We start from the raw sequence: 13,592 nt of genomic DNA, 5'->3' as shown, positions 1-13,592 counted from the left end.
CTTACAGCCAGGCTCCCCGCGACGCCCCGTCCTTGCCCCGGAGTCCCCTGCAACCCTCTGCGCCCCGCTTGTCCTCCCTGCCCTGGGACACCCTCAGGCCCTTGCCTGCCCGGGTTTCAGAAGCGTCCCCGCTGCGCCCCCCACTTTCTCCCGGCTCTGGTTCGTCCTGGGCTCCAGCTCCGCGCCCCTCGACTTCCCGACTGCTACGGAGTCACCTGCGCCCCGGCTGCGACCCGCCCCTCCTCCGCGCTCCTGGGGTCCCGAGCTCACCCCGGCCCCGCGGCCCCGTCACCTCCTTTCTCGCGAGGACCCCAGCGCGCTCCCCACCCTGCACACCTCGGGCAGCCCTGCGCCCCCCGGGGCCCCCAGCACCACCAAGCGGCCTCCACGCCCCCGCACCCCCTGCGCGCTCCCGCAGCCCCAGCCCTCGCCACGCCCACCGTCCCGCGCCTCCCTAGCGCTCCCGCACCTCCCGGGGCGCCCTCCCCAAATTGCTCCCGAGCCCCCCGCAACCCCTCGCCCCCCACACCTCCTGCGCGCTCCCGCGGCCTCTGGCCCGGTCGGCGCTGGGAGGGCTCCGCGGCCCGCGCCCCGCGATTGGCCGCTCGCCGGAAGCCCGGCCCCACCCCCGCTCGGCCTCCGGGGCGCGGGTCCCCCACCGAGGAGCCGCAGCCCCAGCCCGCCTCCCCCGCGCGCTGCCTGCCGCGGGTCCCGCGGCCGGGAGAGCGCCGCACTGGGCCCGCGGCCGCCTTCCGATCCCGCGCCCCGCCCCTGCCCCCCGCGGCCCCCTCCCCGCGGAATCCGAGAGCCCGAGGTGTCGAGGTTGGGACATTTAACCTTTACCCAGCCCGTTCCAGAGTAAATGTTTGCAGTGGCCCCGTAGCCTGGGCCCAAGGCCAGCCGGCTGCGCTGGAGAGGCCACGCTGGGACGCCTACCCGCAGGGACGGCGGCGCACTGGATCGTACAGCCTCCGGGGGTGGGCGAAGGAAGAGTCAGGCACCGGCGCACGCCCGGACGCGGGAGAGGATCGCAAGATAAATGAAGCCTTGGCGCCTCAGCAGTTGAATCCGTGCGCGCATGGGCGGAGGCGCCAGTGAGTGTGTGCGTGAGCGAGGGCGCGCGTGCGCGTGCAGGAGGGCGGCTGTGCGGGCCCGCAGAACGCCGCGAGCCGGTGGGTGCGTCCGTGCGCACCCACTCGCGACCCCACAGGGAACAGGAACTTGGCATGCTCCAAAGCCAACGAGGTTCCCTGGCCTCGGAAAAGAAGGGGCAGAGACCGAGAAAGGAAGGTCCCCTAGTTCTAGAAGCCACCGTCCATAAAGACAGCATCTCGATCTATAACCGCCAGCCTCAGGGGATAGGCACGGGTCGGGGGTTTCACCGCACATCTCAGATAGCACCAGAGCTATTAAGAAATGGAAAGCAGGTCAAGCACTGGGTAGAGCCACCTGGAAACCAAGAGTGTAGGACTCACCTCATCCCGCTGACCGTTTCCACCCTAGGGGACTCCAGGGTGCACATCTGCTGTACCATTAAGGTATTGCTGGTCTGTCCAAACGGAGAAGACGCATGGAGCTTTCTGTCCCCGCCATGCGCTGTGTGCGCATGCTTCATTCCTTCTGGGGTCTGGACAGGTATCTGCAGGGCTATGGAGCCTCTAGAAGGTTCCTCGAACTCCCTGCAGCCCCTGGATGGTCGGTGGGAGGATCGGGAACTGAGAAATATCTGGGGCAAGCCCCCGCCGGTGTCTGTACCCCTGTTGTCTATCCCTGGCCCACCAGCCTGGAAGAGGAGAAACATTCTCATGAAGCTGGACATACAGGGGACGAGTCAGGTCCCACAAGAGTCCTGCTCAGCCCCCAACAGGCCCCTTGCTTCCAGGGGAAGGTGGAGGTTCCCTGGGCTCTGTGCTGGTCTCGCTGTTGGCTCCAATATTTGCCAAGTGTCCCCCGACATCCATGGCATGGCTTATTCTGGCCTCAAGTGAGCAAACTGTGGAGTACTGTGTGCAAAGGCCCTCCAGTGAGGAATGGCTCCTGGACAGACCTCCAACAATCAGAGATCTGTTTCCAAATGTCCCAGGCAGCTTCTGACTCCTTTACTACGTGGATTCCCAAACTGTTCCCTTTTTACGGCTTAGAAGTTACCCAGCAGCAGGACTTCCACCTAGTGACTAGTGGTGTAGGTCTAGTGACATGTGCTGTAGGTCACTCTCTGACGTGGGGCATCCCGTGCACTGTAGGGTATGGAGCAGTGTCCCTGATTTCCACCCACCAGGTGCCAGAAGCATGCTGTTTCCCCCGTCAGTTGTGACACCCAGAAACAACTCCAGACATTGTCAATTATCCCCTGAGAAGCAGAATCATCCCTGGGGTGCTAACCACCCGGATGGATGGATGGATGGATGGATGGGTAGATGGACAGATAGACGGGTGTGTGGTTGGATGGATGGACGGATGGATGGATGGACAGATGTGTGATTGGATGGGCAGATGGATGGTTGGATGGATGGACTCGTGGATGGATGGATGGATGGATGGTTGGATGGATGGATGGACGGACAGATGTGTGGTTGGATGGACAGATGGATGGATGGATGGTTGGGTGACTGGATAGAGTCCCTTGTTTTAAAGCATTGTTTCTTGGCATCAGCAGGACTGACATCTGAGGTTGCACCATTCTTTGAGGTGGGACGTCCTGTGCATCTTGTAGGATTCTGAGCATCACCCCTGGTCTCCACATTCAAGTGCCGGGAACACCGAGACCCCCACTTGTAACAACTGAAAATGTTTCCCGACATTGAGCCTCATTGAGAAACTCTGTCCTTTAGCAAGAGAACCTTCTGGGTGGAAGCCAGCTTGGTGTTGAGACAAGCAGAACCGTCTGCCCTGAGGAAAGAAATGGGGGTGTTTTCCCTTCCCTGGTCTCCCCCACAGGTTCCTTGACATATGTCTCAGGGGTCTGTGTGGGACAATCAAGACAAAAGGCAGGGGGCACCATCTGGGGTCTGCATGCTCATTGGAGTTCCTGGTAGCTGATGGACTGTGCAGAGGGCAGCCTCCCCACTCTCCACGGAGTGGGCACATCTCTCTCCAAGTAGAGCACAAGGCTCTGGCTCTTGGACATTCACATCCTGGGCATCTGGGCGAATTATCAGGAGCAAAAGTCAGGTTACGCCAGCTCCCTGCTGGGGTCTCGTCTCTCAGGAGCTCCAGCCTTGCTGGGGTGGGCCATCCTGTCCACCGTACGGTCCAGACTGCCTCCCTGGTCTCCACCCCCAGCTGCTGGGAGCACTTCCTCCCCAGCCTCCAAAAACAAAGACAGGACCTGAGAGCAGAAGTGGATGCCCTTTCCATGAGAGCGTAGGAGGGTTGGGGTGAATGGCTCTTCCCCGCTGGCTTGGGGAAGAAACCCCATGGCTCTACTGTCCCTCCAACAACCCTTCTGTATCCTGTTACCCCCGTATGTTCTCCGGAAGGCGGAGGTTCTAGCAGCTCTCGGCAGAACAGGAAACAACGGCAGATGCATGGTGGGGTTGACAGAAGGAAACATTGCCCAGGACTCAGCCTCCGAGCCTCCCACCCACTCACCAGCCCTAGGTCAGCCCCGAGCAGGCAATATTAGCAGCCCTCTGGGGAAACTCTGAGGGACACACATCCTCTGGCTTCCCTATGGGCACCCTGGGATCAGAAAACGGAGTCTGGGGACCGGTGGGGTGGGGTGGGGGTCCCGTGATGCACGCTCAAGCTACACACTCTGTTCTGATTGATGGACGAGGTAGGGGTGTGGCAGGAGAAGGTGGAGAAAGATGCATGGCAGCTGGAGGGAATCGGGGAAACTGCAGAGATGTTCAAACAGAAGGTTTCAGGCTGCCTCGTGTCCCAACACACACTTCCATCGTGACCCCACCCCTGGCCCCCACACCCGCCTGCCCCGTGGGACCCTTACTACTCAGAATTTGTGCTCCGAAACCAGGGCAGAAGGCAGTAAGCCGCAGGCAAGCCTTCCCAGTCCCCGGCCACAGCCTTGGTCCAGGATACAACTTTCTTTTCTTTCTTTCTTTTTTTTTTTTAAACGATAATAGCCATCTGTTGGGATAGATTTCAAACCCAGAAACTACAAAAAAGACACCAACTGATTTAATTGAGCAACACAATTTTGTGTGTGTGTGTGTGTGTGTGTGTGTGTGTGTGTGTGAGACCAAAGCCTGATGAATTCATCTGAAAAGGACAAGCAAGAGATGGAGAGAGAGTATTTGCCATTATAAACAGGATATCCTGATTGCAACAATGTATCCACATTGTACCCACTTGTAAATGTGATGTATGAAGAGCTACAGTTGCAAACCACTTGATACAAGAAATAGACAAAATGTTTGTCGGTTAGGCTACTGGTTTACTTCCAGTCCCTCCTTTGCCACGACTCAACATCATACGTGGAAGAAAGACCTGCTGAAGTTGAAGATGAACCTGTGGAGGGACACCTGGCTGGCTCAGCTGGGGGAGCTCATGGCTCTTAATCTCAGGGTGGGGAGTTCGAGTCTCACGCTAGGTGCGGAGATTACTTAGAACGAGCTAAATACCTAAGATGAAGCCGTGCATTTTTTGCTTCGTAGCGTTGTGATAACTGGGAGAGACAGAGCTGGGATTCTCCTCCAGAATTCACGCAACCTGATCTGATCGATTTGGGTGAGGGATGCTGTGGAACATCGTGGGTCTCTCAGGACTCAGAAGTTGGCTGGTGGCTTCTGCAAGGAAATCTCTATCCTTAAAAGAAGGAAGCGAAAGGAAATGCTCTTAATTAGGGCCCTGAATATTAATGGACGAGGCTGTGATGGCTGGTGCTACAGCAGCCGTCCGTGGCTATGAGTAAAACTAGCTAATGCCTTGCAACAGTGAGGTCCAAAACCAGCGAAGCCAGACACTTGGAGGAAATTATGGAACTCTCAAATCACTACACCTCAAACCTCAGTAGGTCTTGTTAGGTGATCTTTTCATTATGGACTGACCCATATTGAGATGGGCTTTCAGTGACTTCAACATCCTGACTCATACAACCTAGCAGAAGTTCTCAAACGTTCTGGCCATAAGACTCCTCAAGACTCCTAAAAATGATCGAGGAACCCCAAGACATTTGTTTACGTGGGTTATCGACGTCTGTATTTTCCATCTTAGAAATAGTAACTGAAAATTTTTAGATGTTTCTTTACTTAATACCTTGAAGATAATTACAAGAAGCCCATTATGCTTTACCCGAATCGCACATTTTTAGTGGAAATAAATATATGTTCCTGAACAAAAATTGGGGGGCGGGGAAGAGCGGCCTTATTTTCCACATTTGCATATTTCTTCAATACCTGGCTTTGTAAATAAAGAGGATGGCTTTCTCATTTCTGCTTACACGTTGTTGCACCAAGGTCTTCCAAATATGGGCATATTACAATTTCTAATATTTCAGTATATCATGTATATTTTTAATTTTTTAAAAAAGATTTTATGCATTTATTTGACAGAGTGAAAGAGAGCACAGGCGGAGGAACAGCAGACGGAGAGGGAGAAGCGGACTCTCCACTGTGCAGGGAGCCCAACGCGGGACTGGATCCCAGAACCCTGAGATCATGACCTGAGTTGAAGGCAGACACCTAAGTGACGGAGCTACTTAAGCGTCCCTATCATGGATATTTTTAAAACCCTACATCTGTTTATGTGTTTAAGCCCGTGCCCCCTGCTAGGGTGTGGGCAGGCACTTTGGGCAGAATGAAACACATTCATTCATTCATTTCAGCATGTGTGCAACTAAGAAATACCTACTGACTTCCTCGTATGTGTCCCTGTTGCAAGCACTGGGGACACACCCCTTATGTTTGCAGGCTTTACTTTCCACTATGGGGGGAAAGCCAGACAAGACAGGGTAAAAGCATCTTCTCAGCATGCTGGACATGGATATGAGCTGTCAACCCAAGGTTGGAGCCGGAGCGAGGGAGACGGTGTGCCCACGCTGGAGGAAACGGCTGGGATTGCAATGGTCCCATCCCTGCTTCCTCTTTGGTCTCCAGTTAAAGGTGACAGTGTTGGGTTTTGCCTGCAGCCCCCGACCAGCCCATTTCACTGCCCTCTGTGAGTAAATGTCCCGTGCTTTGTCGGGTGATTTCAGTCGAAGGAATGACCAGACACCGTCTGTCCTTCGGTGGACTGTTTCTGCATCCTGAGCTATCCATAGAGCAGGACTCTGATGCTTATGGATTTGGGTCAAGGTCCATGCTGTGGACAGGGATGGGGGAAGTCAACTCAGACTCCCACCCCCCAAGAGCGTTGACCTTAGGAACCAGAATAGCAGCCCATGTGACACGGGTCAAGCAGGTCAAGCAAATCCATCCTTCTGTGTCTGACCTTCAGGTGAGTGTTCATGCAACAGGACGGGCTCCCCTCTCTCAATCCCCCCCTCAACCCCAGGCATCTTCTGTGTCTTCATCACAAGATCTCACAACACGTCCGTCAACAAACACAGGCTCTTGTCTGTGTGTTTTGTGCACAACGCCTGAGCAGGGCGTAGGGAAGGACATCACGGAGAAGAGACACCAAGACTAACTTTTGTGTTTAAAAAAGGCAATGGTGCTATCCAAATAATTCCGAGATTCCCAGGGGATGCCTCGCACGTTGGGTGGGGCACGGGGGCTGTGCTCTTCGACGGGCTGTGGAGGCTGGCACATGTGGACCCCGAACGTGCAAGCCACCCACAAACTCACGAGGCTCAGCAGATAACCAAGCACTTTAATACACCTTTAAACACACCTGCTGAATTCCGGGCTTGGCACATGAACTCCACAGGGTGTGTGGTGGGTTCTGTAAGACCGCACACCTTCCCCGTCCCCCGCCCCTCTTCCTGAGATCGCTACTGCCCGTTTACTACCAAGGACACCCACTGTCGTGTGCACTTGTGTAAAATCTAATTTAACAGTTTATTTTTCACACAGTTCCTAGTGAGATAGAACATATATATGCATGTTACTGCTGCTATTATCATGTAAGTACTGGGGTTCATGTATTATACGCATTCTGTATTTATCTATATAATATAATATAACATAATATAATAACAATATATTACATAATATAACAGTATATAATAATATATTGCGTAATATATTGTTGTCCAGTATATCATATTAATTGATTTTTAAACAGTAGATGTTATTTGTTTATAATATGTAGTTACATATAAATGTATAATTTATGTAGACTATATGTATGTAAATACATATCACAGTTATATTATTATATAGTATATAAATAATATATGTATATATAAATATATAATACAAACTTATTATAAATACATAGATACTAAACTAGATACATAGATACATAGATACAAAACTAAATACATAGATGTAACATATAAATATCAGTTTATAGCCTATAAATGTATCTATATCAATCTATTAACATATATAAATATATAGATATCTATATAAATCAATATCTATATATATTTCTATATAAATCAACATGTAGATCAATATAAGTCAATATATTTATCTATATAAATATCTCTATAAATATATAGATATCTATAGTAATATAGATATATATTCTATTATATTTATATATAAATATATAGATAATATACATTTACAAATATAATTTATAATTATAATTATACAAATGTACATATACAATTGTACATATAATTTGTAAATAAAATTTGTAAATAAGATATATACACAAATATATAAATATGTAAAATGTAGTTATATTTATATATTTTTATTTATAAATATATTTCTATAAATATATATATTTATATATTTACAGGTATTATATATATTTATATAGAACATATAACAAAGTATATAATATGTATAAAATATATAATTAATTGTATATTTAATTTATTACTTATTTTAATTTTAATTTCATATATTATTAAATGATATTTAATGAATATTATTATATTTATTTAATATTAACTATTAAATGAAAATAAGTAACTTATAAGACGTTTATAATTATCTTGATACACAATGTATGTCTTTTTCCCTTTACCCAAATGTGTTCCACTCAGAAGACAACACAGCAGCTGCCGTCAGCTAACCTGCCCAATGTCCATTTCAAATTCTGCACCCCAACTTCTGCCCTCAGCCCCAAGGTCGCGTGTGCAAGGGAAGTACAAGCCAGACACGAAGTGCGCGGCCCTGCAGCCCGCCGTACGCCTTCCACCCACGACAGAGCTCTGCACTCTTTCACGAGTCTGAGGGAGCAGCGTAATTAATACACCACCCTCCGAGCAGGCTGGGGACGGAAAGCCAATGACCACCTGCACCCAAATGCCTCACACAGCTGTCGAATCTCTCACTTCGCGGTCGGCAGAGAAGCTGTCCACACTATGCTTTGCACCAGTGAGGCCGAGGACATGGGACAGGTATCATGTTTGCACAGTGTTCTTGATAGGTGTATGTCGGGCACACCCTGAGACAGAACCCACACATGGTGGGTCTTCAGCACCAGCATCAACGCACTTGCATTCAAGGACGGTCCCTGGGCCCCGTCACAGTCCCCACAGAAAAGTCCTTCATGGTGTCGGGAGGAGAAAATTCTTCCTCCGCCTCTCTCGGTCCTCCGGCGGGCTTAGGAATTAAATCAACATGAGACAGATTCGCAAGAGAGCAACAACCAAAAATCCCACAGAGCATTATTATGTGTGCACAGAGGCCCAACACTGACATTTGAGACCAAGGGAGGCAGTTTTTCTGCATTTTCCATGAAGAGAAAATATATGGACAGCATGAAAACAAAACAAGCTTTTAGGTGCTGGAATGAGTCAGGAATTCTGAGCAGAATTTGGGCTGAGGCAGAGGAGAAAAAAATCATTTATTTACACAACTTTCTCATCTTTAAAGCCTCAGTTTCTGGTGATCAGGATGTCTTTTTACGTCTTAGTACAGGGAGGGCATTCTGTATATGGGAGATCTATTTCCTGTTCTCAGGGGGACAGAGGAGGGTCTGAGTGTCCTTGTCTTGGCTGTGTCTTTAGTAACTTCTATTTAAATAATGTGTTTTAAATATATACATCACATCTTCTTTATTTTTTTTTAATATATTTCATGTTTATTTGACAGACAGAGATCACAAGTAGGCAGAGAGGGAGGCAGAGAGAGAGGAGGAAGCAGGCTCCCCACTGAGCAGAGAGCCCGATGCGGGGCTCGATCCCAGGACCCTGCGATCATGACCTGAGCCGAAGGCAGAGGCTTTAACCCACTGAGCCACCCAGGCACCCCTCACATCTTCTTTATCTATGAACAACAAGAAAAACATACAAACACAGGAACCCGCTTAAATACTCAGAACACACCGACGGTTACCGTGGGGAGGGGAATGAATGAAACAGGAGATGGGCCTTAAGGAGAACACCTGTTGTGGGGAACATTGGATGATGTACGGAATTGTCAACTCACTATATTGTACACCTGAAACAAATGCAACCCTGTATGGTAATTGTGCTGGAATTAAAAAAAAAAAATTTAGAAAGATAAAATAATCTATATGTCAAAGTGGTGCATGTTGGGGTGACCTGCCCTTGGCCCCCTATAAAAGGGCAGAAAGGACATGGAAAATCATGCATTGGGATTGGAAGATGCTGGGGACCGGGGCCGCGAAACCCACCAAAGGGATTCAGGTATTTTCAAAGAACCACCTACATTTGGTGCCAAGGTGAAGGCTATGGGGTGTGGAAGCGTTGTGTATAAGAGAGTGTGCCCCGAAGCCCAGACACTCCAGAAAAACTGTGTTTAACAGAGAAAGCAGGTCCCCTGTGAAAAGTTCACCTTGGGTCTGCACTCCTGTCCTTGAAAATGTCACAGGAGGAACCGGGGTCAGAATATAGATGTATGTTTTTCCTAAACCTTTCCAAAACTAGGGTGCCCACTGCTAGCTCCTGAGCAAAAAGAACTGAATTTATTTTTTTAATAATACTAAAGCCCCCAATTTTCACAGGTTATTAATCCCTTCCAATGATTTGTTTGATGATGTTTCTGGGTATTTTAAAAAGTTTATTATTATTATTATTATTATTATTATTATTATTATTTGCTATGATTCTGAGTACCTGACTAGGATTTATACAAACAAACAACAACAACAACAACAAAAATCAAGGTCCAACTGAATGGAGATTCACATGTACCAGAAAATTAATGGTGTGAGTGAAAATTCCCATCTTCAATGGTACCTAAAGCTGCTTTTCTAAGAACCCCAAGGATGGAAACAAGAAATGAGTAAATTCGATAAGCAAACACAATGTCCGTAAACCCTTGCTCCAGATAGACGTCCCGCAGCCAAGGACGCTGTGTCCTTGAAACTGGGGACAAATGCATGAGACCCAATGACGACTCACAAGTAAGAAATTCAAGAAAATGATGAATGTGGTCACATACAAGCTCGGATTCTCTGGAACAACAAGCAACCCGATCTACACTGCATTATCTGATAGAAAACACAATCATGCTGCCCAGACGTCCCCTGTTAAGAGGTCTCCAAAACGGACCAGCTTCACTGCAATCAGGAAAAAAAAAAAAAAAAAAACGCGATTTGAACGTCGGATTCCATATCGCTATCACGCATCTCAGAAGGTCAGGGCGCACGTAAAGCCATCAGCAAACCACATCCATATGTATATATAATTATAGATAATGTGTCTGTGTTTGTATAGGGGTTTTCTGTCTTTTTATTCCTACAGTATTTTATGTATCTGTGTATAGATACATTGTATATATATTGTATACCGCGTATATGTAATTCTTACTTGTAATGAATTATCGCAGGATGTTGCACTTTTAGTGAATGTATCACTGAAAGTAGAGGGAGTGTCTTTGCAAAGACAACGCCAACATCGTCTGTGCACGAGATGCCCCCACGCTCCAAGCAAAATGTTTGCAGGGAAATCAGAAAATGGACTTTTTTGTTTCTTTGTTTTTGTTTTCCAGCTTGAGGGTTTCAGAGCCTCGACGTAGAGCCTTCTGTTAAGGGTCAGGTGTGCACCATGACGATGGGACAGGCTGACATTGCAGCTAGAGGTCCACCATCACGGTAGCTAACACCTCCCTCCCGTGCACACAGTTAACTCTTTCTTTCCTGGTGGCGAGGACAGTGAAGGTGCCGTGTTTCGGGGACCTTGGCCAGCATGATGCAGACCAGGGAACTAACGCACCACGCTGGTTCTCAAGGACCTTGTGGCCTTCATCCTGGAAGCTGGTGCCCTTTTATGGGTGGGGTATGAGGACCCTCCGGAGAAGGGTCCCTCCATCAGGACAACCCGGTGGTGATGCAGCAGCTCCTTCCCCAAACCCACATCCCCTCCTGATGCTGGTCCTGCTGACCGGTGCTGAGCTTGAGGACACAGGACAGTCCTGCTGCCCCAGAAACCGAGGGGAGATGCCATTGGCCCAGAGCTGTCACATGACCATGAGGACTTGCAAAGGTTGCTGGGAAGTGTAGTTCATCTGGGAAGGCTTGTGCGTAGCTACAGCCCTGTGGATTCTGAAAACAGAACAGGGTATTTTTGTGGGGGAACCTGCATTCTCGAACACTCTGTGTTTTGAGCTAGTATCAGCAGTTTTGACTTCCTGATGTCAACTTTTCACCTGAGTCTAAGAGAGATCCTAAATGTTGCAATAAGCCTGATTGTACTAATATTAACCAAAAAGGCTTATTTGTATCTTTTCCCCCTCATTGCCCCTGCAGCCCTCACTATGCACCAGGCCCGACTGGAATGCTTGTCACGCATCAGCTGACGGACCTGCACCACTTGGGGGACGCGGAGCCCACCAGGATGCCTGTTCTCCAGGTGGCGCAACTGGACGCCCAGAGAGGTCGTTGAACCTGCTTCAGGTTGCACAGCTCGGAATGCAGGAGGCAGCCCGTGAACTCTTGAACGGAGCCTCAGCGTCCGGAAACGAATGCCGACCCGTCTCAAGGCTACGTCCCTCGGGAAGCTCCACTAGTCCGTCCTTTCCTGTAAATTGGGGACCCACGTACCCGGCATGTAAGTCACGGGCTCACGAATGTCTTTGGGCGGCTGTGACAAGTTCTGCAAACGCAGTGGCTATGACCACAGACTCGGAGTCTCTGTCTCTCAGTCCTGGAGACAAGAAGCCCGGGGTGCGGGCAGAGCAGGGATGCACTCCGGCAGAAGATGGTAGGGGACCGTCTCCTCCAGTCGCCCACCCAGCTTCCGGCCGGTCCTCGGCTGGTGGCAGCTCCGCTGTGAGCTCTGCAGCATATTCTCCCCGCGTGCATGTCTGCGTCCACGTCTCCCTTCTCGAGCAGACACACCAGCCCCACAGGGCGAGGGCCCACCGTCCTCCCGGATGACCTCAGCTGGTGATTTCTGCAGACTCTCCTTCCAAATAAGGTCGCATTCTGAGCCGCTGCAGGCTACCACTCCAACATGTTAACTCGGATGTGCATACACATACGTGTGTGTGTGTGATTTTGTCTTCCCGCTTTACAGGCCACATAGCAACGGCTGGGACCACGCCTGCCCCCCCCCGCCCCGCCCCTGGAAAGCCGTGCATGGGGCCACGGATACTCGGCTGGGGAGGAGGGAGCAGAAGTGCTTTCTAAGTGCTTGCAGGAAAATGGAAATAAAAGCACACATCCCGTAGTGGTCACCGTCCTCCTGCCCTGCCTGAAATTTGATTCCAGGCTTTGCTCCGTTCCAGCCTGGCCCCCGAGGCACACTTGAGTGCCCAGGAAGAGCAGGGGCGTGTTGCTTGTTATAACAGAGACCAAACTATCTGTTCCCCCTTCACAGGCACGCAGACTGGACCGTAGGGTCATTTGTCTCTTCTTTCTAGCAGGGAAGCATGCCTTCCTCGTGGCCTGGGGGGTTCCTTAAGGGCATATGCTCCCCGCTTGGAACTAATCTGACACTCTGGGTCAGTCATACCTCAGTCATCAATCAATCCATCCATCAAATGCTTCTGCTCTATCAGCCCTACCCTTCTCCCTGCAAAAGACAGGCCTCCAAGGGCTGATGATTCCAACATGCTTATTCTAGCTGGGTTGAACATTAACCCATTTCCGCTTCTCACTTGGGTGATTTTCTTTTCTTTCTTTAAAGATTTCATTTGTTTATTGGAGACCGAGAGAGCACAAGCAAGGGGAGAAGCAGGCTGTGGGAGACAAAGCAGCAGGCTTCCCACTGAGCACGGACTCCATTCCGGGACCCTGGGAACATGACCCGAGCCAAAGGCAGACGCTTCACCCACAGAGCCACCCAGATGCCCCACACCTGGGTGATTTTCATCCCCCAAACCCGTAACTACATTCACGTGTCTACCATCCGTCCTATGGCGCTGATGACAGCACGTCCTCCTCGGGAAGGCCACAGGGGCCCAAACACCTGCCGTGACCCTCGGAACAGAGCAGACACCGCAGCGGAAGCAAACACACCCCATAACGGACACCCAACCCCGCTCAGGATCCCACTGATGCGATGCCTGCTAAGCTGCATAGACAGCTTTGTGAGTCTGGACCTGCCCTCTTTGCGGGTGGGGGTTACAGAGGAGCAAGGACACAGCAAGCCAACCGGG

General features: G+C 49.9%; 1 protein-coding gene across 7 annotated transcripts in view; it reads right to left on the bottom strand.

Moving 5' to 3' along the window:
* Nucleotides 1-1,027, bottom strand: part of GYG2 (glycogenin 2) — a 37,295-nt gene extending 36,268 nt beyond the window's left edge. For 4 of the 7 annotated variants that reach the window (XM_032330971.1, XM_032330975.1, XM_032330976.1 and 1 more), the window contains exon 1: nucleotides 530-653. The gene's annotated coding sequence lies outside the window, so the exon portion shown is untranslated. The other 3 variants (XM_032330972.1, XM_032330973.1, XM_032330974.1) reach the window with 3 other exon arrangements.
* Nucleotides 1,028-13,592: the final 12,565 nt, after the last annotated feature.

This window comes from Mustela erminea, chromosome X (assembly GCF_009829155.1).
Source record: "Mustela erminea isolate mMusErm1 chromosome X, mMusErm1.Pri, whole genome shotgun sequence".
Classification (NCBI taxonomy): domain Eukaryota; kingdom Metazoa; phylum Chordata; class Mammalia; order Carnivora; family Mustelidae; genus Mustela; species Mustela erminea.
The sequence above is the reverse complement of the archived record's forward strand: the minus strand, read 5'-3'. Positions and strand labels throughout refer to the sequence as shown.